The 7307-nt window shown below is 43.2% G+C and overlaps 1 pseudogene; it reads right to left on the bottom strand.

The window, feature by feature from the left end:
• Positions 1 to 1417: 1417 nt before the first annotated feature.
• Positions 1418 to 2047, bottom strand: LOC110315409 (annotated as a pseudogene).
• Between the last annotated feature and the right edge of the window lie 5260 nt (positions 2048 to 7307).

The raw sequence follows: 7307 nt of genomic DNA, 5'->3' as shown, positions 1-7307 counted from the left end.
CAGGCATGGGAATAAGGGAATAAGGGAATAAGGGTACTGATCTTAAGTTGCCTCATTAGTGGGATAACTCATTGGCAGGGTACTTCCTAGCACAAATGAAACCCAAGGTTCTATCCCCAGTGCAAAAAAAACCAATCGATCAAACAAAAACCACCTGTCTTCATAAATTTGCATTTTAAAAATAATCACACGCACACACACACACACATACACACACACACACACACACACACACACACACACACACATACACACTCACACCCTGCTGTGCATGGCAGGCTTAGACTAATCTGGCAAAAGGACAGATTTGTTATGGAAAGTTATTCCTGTGCCTCTCACCTGGCCCAGTCTTCTAATGTCTCTGTATAACCCTTTCATGTTTAAACCAGTGTCCTATGTTTTGCCAAAACTAGGTCAAGTCTTGGGGCATCTCAGTTGAAACCTGTGAGACATTTTTTTAAGGATGCTATGGCAGTAAAGCCAGCTGTAATTGGCAAAAATGAGGTAGTTCTACAGGCTGTGTACTCCAAATGGTTGGTCTCCATGGTGATTAAAACAAAACAAAACGAAGTATTCTTGCTGAGCTGACCTGAAGCTGCTACAGACTTATTATCCCTGAGATTGCTCAAATACCTGAGAAAACAGTGCAGGAATGAGGGGCTTAAGATTAAAATATAGAAAAGTACAAACCCAATATTTATATTAAGAAGAAGAAAAAAATTAAAAAAAAAAAAAACGCACAAGACATGTAATTTGTACATAGTGCAGTTGGCATCCTGGAGAAAGTGGGACCCAAGGTGCAGTTACTTAAGGGAGCAAATAAATTAAAATCCCATTGGCCCAGAAAGGGCTCGGAGTGAGGCGTCGCAGCAGCTCTGCAGTTGTCCACACAACCACCCTCTTTGCCTGTCATCACAACCTGTCGCTAGAGATAGTTCCCAGCACAGCACCACAGGACAGGGTTATGAATAAGCTCAGTGTGAAAATAACCTAGCCCTGTTCCTGAGAGTTTCTTCCCCAGAACACAGTAGCTGGAGGGGTTAGGTTCATTAATCTTCGTTTGACACTTGTTTCACTTCCTATGTGGCAAGGGAAATATCAAATGGCCTTCTACAAAAGAACTTCCCTAGCCCAGCCATTTGGCAGCCTCAGATGAGGCCTGCAGGTTCTAGGATGGACCCCCTCCCCTCCACAAAAACTTCACTTGCTTTCAGATAGAGTGTGGTAGGAATTCCTTTGCCTCACCCTTTCCCTCCCTCCAAGGAAAGACAGGGTGACACTGGTAACCCTGGCCTGAGACACGGCAGTGCAAGCTACCCACGAAACCCACCCTTTAACCACACTTTCTCCACTCTGCAGATTGATACCTCTTTCCTCAATTTCCCCATTAGCAAAGAACAACCCTGAATTCTGGGCCTCAATTCTGGGCTTCTGGGAGCAGGGCAGGGCTGTGGATCTCTTCCTCTTCCTCCTGGAAGTAGGCAGGCTTTCCCTGAAAACTGGGGTCCTGCTGGGCCTTCAGTGGACATGAGGCCACCATATGGTTGATGCTTTGGCAAAAGTGGACCTTCTCAGACTGGGGTGGCAGCTTGCATTCCTTGGCATGATGGTCTAGCCCACCGCAGTTGTTGCACCATTCTCCTTTGGATCTTCGCTTCTGCATGTTCTTCCCCTTTGGCCTCTGCTCACTCCCAATACAGAACACACCACCGGGGCCAGTGACAGGGATAAATTCCAGACCCTTGGCAGACTTCTTAAAGGTGAACTCCGCAGCCTCGCCCTCCTTGAGGCTTCGGAACCCTTCCATGTGCAGCTTACTCTGGGGCACAAAAACGTCCACCAGGGAGTTGAGCGTGTCCCTGGCACAGGCGGTCATAGACAGGAAGCTGATCCCCAAGCTCAAATTGAACCACTTACAGATGCCCGCCCCGTGCAGCAGCTGCTGCTTCTCTGCAGCTCAGGCCGTGTCAGCTGGCACCTCCTCTGGCGCCTTCTCAGCTTCCTTGGTGCAGCAACCTGCAAACTGATGGTTGGACACCGAACCCATAGTCAGTCGTTGACTGAGCCCATGGCCCCAGCCCCAGGTCGGGCGGCTGCTGGCCCCAGAGAAGTCTGGAGGCAAAGCAGCAATACTATATTTATAGGTGGTGATTTCCCTCCAATTTTTGGTTTGCTAGAAGGTTCAGGTATTGTTTCCTATTGTGTGAGAAACTATTTATACTGCATGTGAACTACAAAAATGATCCTGAGCCCTTAGTGATCTGATCTTTGCCAGCTGACCCTGAAGCTTGGCCAGTAGATGGCAGTAGAGCAGCATGAAAGGAAATCATGGGCTTACTGAGACTTGTAGGCTCCTTGCCAGGTACCTGCAAAATGAGCCTCCAGCATCTGCTCCCATAGCACCAGAAGCAACTGCAGCACCCAGTGTCTGCTGAACACAACTCTAACAAACAGCAACTTCACTCTGTAGTGGCCTGCTGTGAACAGGTTTTGGTTAGACTCTACCATAGCAGAAGTCCTCTACTGAGGTCCTTTTTATCCTCTTCCTAGCAAGGCAAAATAAATAAATACATAAATACATAAATACATAAATACATAAATAAATAAAATCACAGTTCCTCTTGTTTCTTCTAGACTAACTGTAACAAATAATCTTTTTTGTCAAGGTGGATGAATTTAGGGTCATCTAACAGACAAACTTTTGGGCATGCCTTCCAAGGCATTTGCAGAGAGGTTAAACTAAAGGAAGGTGATGCTATAATCCTAGACTGTAGCCCTAAACTAAATACAAGCGGAAGGGGAGGGAGAGAAAAGGCCAGGTGAGTAATGCATTCCTGGTTCACAATGTTTTGATTGGCTAAAACCAGAAACAGCAGCCTCACATCCTACTTCAACAGAGATGCTATATTGAAGTGGAAACTTAGGGATTCATTGGAAAGACATTGTGTTGGCAGATGCGTTTTTGGAGGGGTAAACATATGAATGCTTTCCTGGATCAGATATTTGTTAAAAGATGGCTTACTAAAGCAGACTTGTGAAGGAACATTTTCCTAAAGCAGACACCGCTGAAACGGTGTTTTGCTAGAGCAAACCTGTGGAAGGATTCATGATGAAGGATTCTTCACTTATTACATGTATGTATTGATTCATCTTACATGTGTTATAGAGCTCCTTCCATCAGTCAGGAGTTATAGAGAAATGCACCCAAAACCCCTGGTGTTGTGCTGGCAGCTTCTTCTTATATCCTTGGACTCCCAGTGATTGGCAAAGTGATGTGAGCTGATACAGACTCATGTGGCATTTTGCTAAGACAGACTCATGTGCTGAGGGAAGACACCTGATGGTTGGCAAATTATACATAGTAGACTTGGGACTGTAAGAGGGACTTGCCTGTAGAATAAGCTTTGCAACACTTCTTGATCTGCAATTTGTTGAGAAAGGTACTGTTGAGAACTTCTAGTGTTCCTGGTTGTCCTAATCTCTCCTGCTTACTCACGTCAGTTTGTCTGAGTCCTGGCTGTTTCTACAAGGTTGTGTCACCCATGCTGATTCCTGTTCTGTATCCAGACTCTATTGAACTGAACAGCTGGAAGATTGCAGAAGTATTTGCTAGTTTTTGCAAGCTGGTGTTGCTGACTTCTGATCCCTGCTGCTTATCTACAATGTAGGTGGGATCTGCAATAAAGAACAAAATCTAAACAGGACCACTTTCCCTGAATCCTAAAAACCTTTCTTTCCCACTACCTCTGGTGAGTAGTGGGGTATAAAGGAGGTTAAAGCATATAAGAAACATTATTAACGTCAGCTTATCAAAAATCTAAGCCTACAACATATCGTCTTGTTTCCCTTTCCATGACAGACTGTTCTTTACAACTGTGAGCCAAAATAAGCCTGTTATCTTAGGTTGTTCTTGTCATATATGTTGTTATACCCACAAGTAACAACCAATTTTTCTGAAAGCAACTATTTTTCTGACCTCCAATTTCCAGTGTCAGGACAAATTAGCTCAGAAATGGCTATTAATCTCCCAAGGTGCATTTTTTACTCAAGCATTAGTGGAGATTAGTTGTATATTTGTACATTAGTATCTAGGGTGACATAGGATTCTTTGGGAATTTCTCTGGTTGTTAGGACAACCAGGGAATAAGAGCAAGTGCTTTTATTCAATGTGGTATCTCCATAGCTCTAATGGTTTTGTTTTGGTTAAATGAGAAAAGTGCAGTGGAGTCTGATAGCACATCTGCTTTATGCTCTCTGTAGATCAAATTCAGGGCTTTCTGGTGTTGAAAAAACAATAACACTAAGTAAACTACATCCCAGCCACCTCTTCCTCTTCTGCCTCTATTTTAAAAGTATATGATTTCTGTACCACAACTCTTTCTCTCATTCTGTAGTTCATAAGATGAATTAAATACCTGTCTCCTGTGTGACCCCAGTATATGCCTGATCAATCCTCAGCAAGTGCCTGACACATTTTAAATTTTTGCTTTTCCTTTACAAGTATGGATATTTTGATTGCATGTTTGCCAGTGTACCATATGCATGCAGTACCACTGGAGACCAGAATGTGGTAACAGACATCCTGGAACTGGAGTTATAGACATTTGAGGTAAACTAAGATACCTACTGATATGTTGATTTATTTAATAGATTATGTAAAGCACTGAGTGATCTGAGTTCTAAGATAAACCTCACTTGCCACCTGGAATTGAATGACCTGGAGAAGTAGCTGAAACAATGCCTCATTGCTGTTAACAACCTGCTGGCTCTCAAATTTTAACAGTGCTTGTTAGCTCCACCTTGTGGTCTTAGAGACCAAATGAAAATGCAAACCATAAACAGGCCTTTTTAGGAGCTATCCTGTTTTTTCCATCCACTGGTGCCCATGCCTTTCTTGAGCTCTGGTGTTGGTGTGCTTCTCAGAGATTCCCACTGGGCTGTGTGTCACAGCGTCGGTGCTGGGAATTAGACCACAGTTCTCTGGAAGGTCAGCCAGTGCTCTTCAGCTGAGCCAGCTCTTCAGCCTCCCCTCCCTCCCAACAATTTTTAACCCTTCACACAGTGACTGTGAACTCTTACCATCACATCATTAGAATAGCTATTTTGTTTTCAAAACAGGCCACCTTTCCCAGTTCATTTCTTAGACAAATTTTAAGAAAGTAGAATTGCATCATCCCTGCTTGCCTCCCTCTATCCCTTCTCAGTTACTCTCCTTCCAACCCCTTCCAAGTTTTTCCCCTTAATCACTTCTTTTTCTTTCATCTTCTATGTTACCTATGTCAGTGTAGGTAACAATGTATGAGTGCCTGTGTTTCCACACACAGGTATATGAATGCAACGTGCTGAGTCTGTTTTTGTTGCTTGTGTGTCTATGGTTTCAGGTTGGACCACTGTCCTCTGGCCATCCAATAAGAGGTTCATCCCTGGAGAGGCTAATTCTAGCTCAGCAGTCATCAGTTGCCTGCAATTCTTCATCTGGGGGTGGAGCCCCACAGAAGTTCTCTCTTTCGCATCACCATGTTTTGCTGCTGTTGCTCCTGCCTAGTTTATGCAGTTATTTCTAGGAAAGAGTGTTCCACACCAGACCTCCTGGTGTTCTGGCTTTTTTAATCTTTCCATTTCCTCTGTCCAGAAGCACAGATGTAGGAGCTCTAATGTTGATATATCTGTGGGGACTGGCCTCCCCATGATCTGTTGATCTCTACTGCATTGTGTACAGTCATGATTCTGTGTGTTGGTGTCAGATTGATTCTTTGATGAGGGGTGGTAACCATGTTTAGCCAAAAGAGATGTGTCTCACACAAAGAGTGCAACTATTTTTGGTGACAGAGGGCACTGTGTCTTTTACATAGTAACACTGATACTTTTACCTAGGAATAAGTTTAACTTTAATTTTAGACTTATCAATTTGTTTGTTCCAGCCTTTCACTTGGAATACTCCATGATCTTTCTCTGTGGAAGTTAGTTCCCAGTTCTTCCTCCCAACACATAGGTCCTCAGAAATAAAACTCAGAATCAAAATAAATTTACACACACCTTGGCCATATACCTAGTCTCTTATCAGACTATATTAAAACTTAGAATAACCTATTTATTTTTATCTATATTCTGCCATATGGCTTGTTACCTTACACTTACTGACATATACAAAAGGAGACATATACACAACATAAACATACACACACACACACACACACACACACACACTAAAGGGCATAAAGGTAGCTTAGGTGTTAGGACCACTTGATAAATGTATATTTGATAAGAGCACTGGTTGTCATTCCAGGGAACATGTGTTTGGATTCTAATGTCTCTATGATACTACCCAACTGTCTGTAACCACAGTTCCAGGGGACTTGAGGCACTCCTCTGTCACTCATGGGCATTAAGTATACAAGTTTTACAGAGACAAGCATACATGCAGATAAAACAACCACAAAATAAAACAAACCACTGTGTGGATCTTCAGATAGTGAAGGGGAAATTTTGTAAATGACGGACAAAACAAAAGAGCACCTCAGTGAGAGCCAAGCAACCTGTCCAACATTGTTTCAGAGAGTCCTTCTGGTCAGCAGGAACAGTGGCAGACCCAATTTGATGTAGGGTAGACAGCCCCATGCTGCATGTGTAAGGACTTCTGTTTAGAAACAGTGGAGGATTTTTAATCCAGCACCATTACTGTTGTGGTAAGGGATCCTATCCAAAGATACAATTCAGCTTAAATGTAGACACACCCTTCGTACATACATTTTCTCTATAACTCTTGAGGGATATAGAATAGAACCTCCAAGTTTCTGTCTGCCTGCCAACTCTCCTGCAGTGCTGGAGCTCCCAAGTTCCTTTCACTGCCATGGAGACCCATACAACACCCATCCTCCCTACAGTCAGCTGCCAGAACACCCATCGACCCAGTAGAAACAACCTATAGGAGTTTATAATTTAAAAGTTAGATTTATATATCAATAAATTCTCTATTAATCCACAAGAAACCCACACAGTATTCTCAGAGGTAATTGATAATGATACAAACTACCCACCTAGATCATAGACATGATCCCAATTATTCTACCCCTTTTTGCTTTTTTTCCACACAGGGTTTCTTTGTGTACCCTGGCTGTCCTGGAACTCACTTTGTACATCAGGCTGGCCTTGAACTCTGAATTCTGCCTGCCTCTGTCTCCCAAGTGCTGGGATTTGATGTGTGTGCTACTACCACCCAGCCACTCAATCCCTGTATCATATTCATAACTACATGTGGCTATTTAAAACCATGCAGGATCAGCATTTCCTTTCTGTTTGTCCACTTT

The sequence above is a fragment of the Mus pahari genome, unplaced genomic scaffold, assembly GCF_900095145.1.
Source record: "Mus pahari unplaced genomic scaffold, PAHARI_EIJ_v1.1 scaffold_10236_1, whole genome shotgun sequence".
NCBI classification, from domain to species: Eukaryota; Metazoa; Chordata; class Mammalia; order Rodentia; family Muridae; genus Mus; species Mus pahari.
This window is presented reverse-complemented; position numbering and strand designations above follow the sequence as displayed.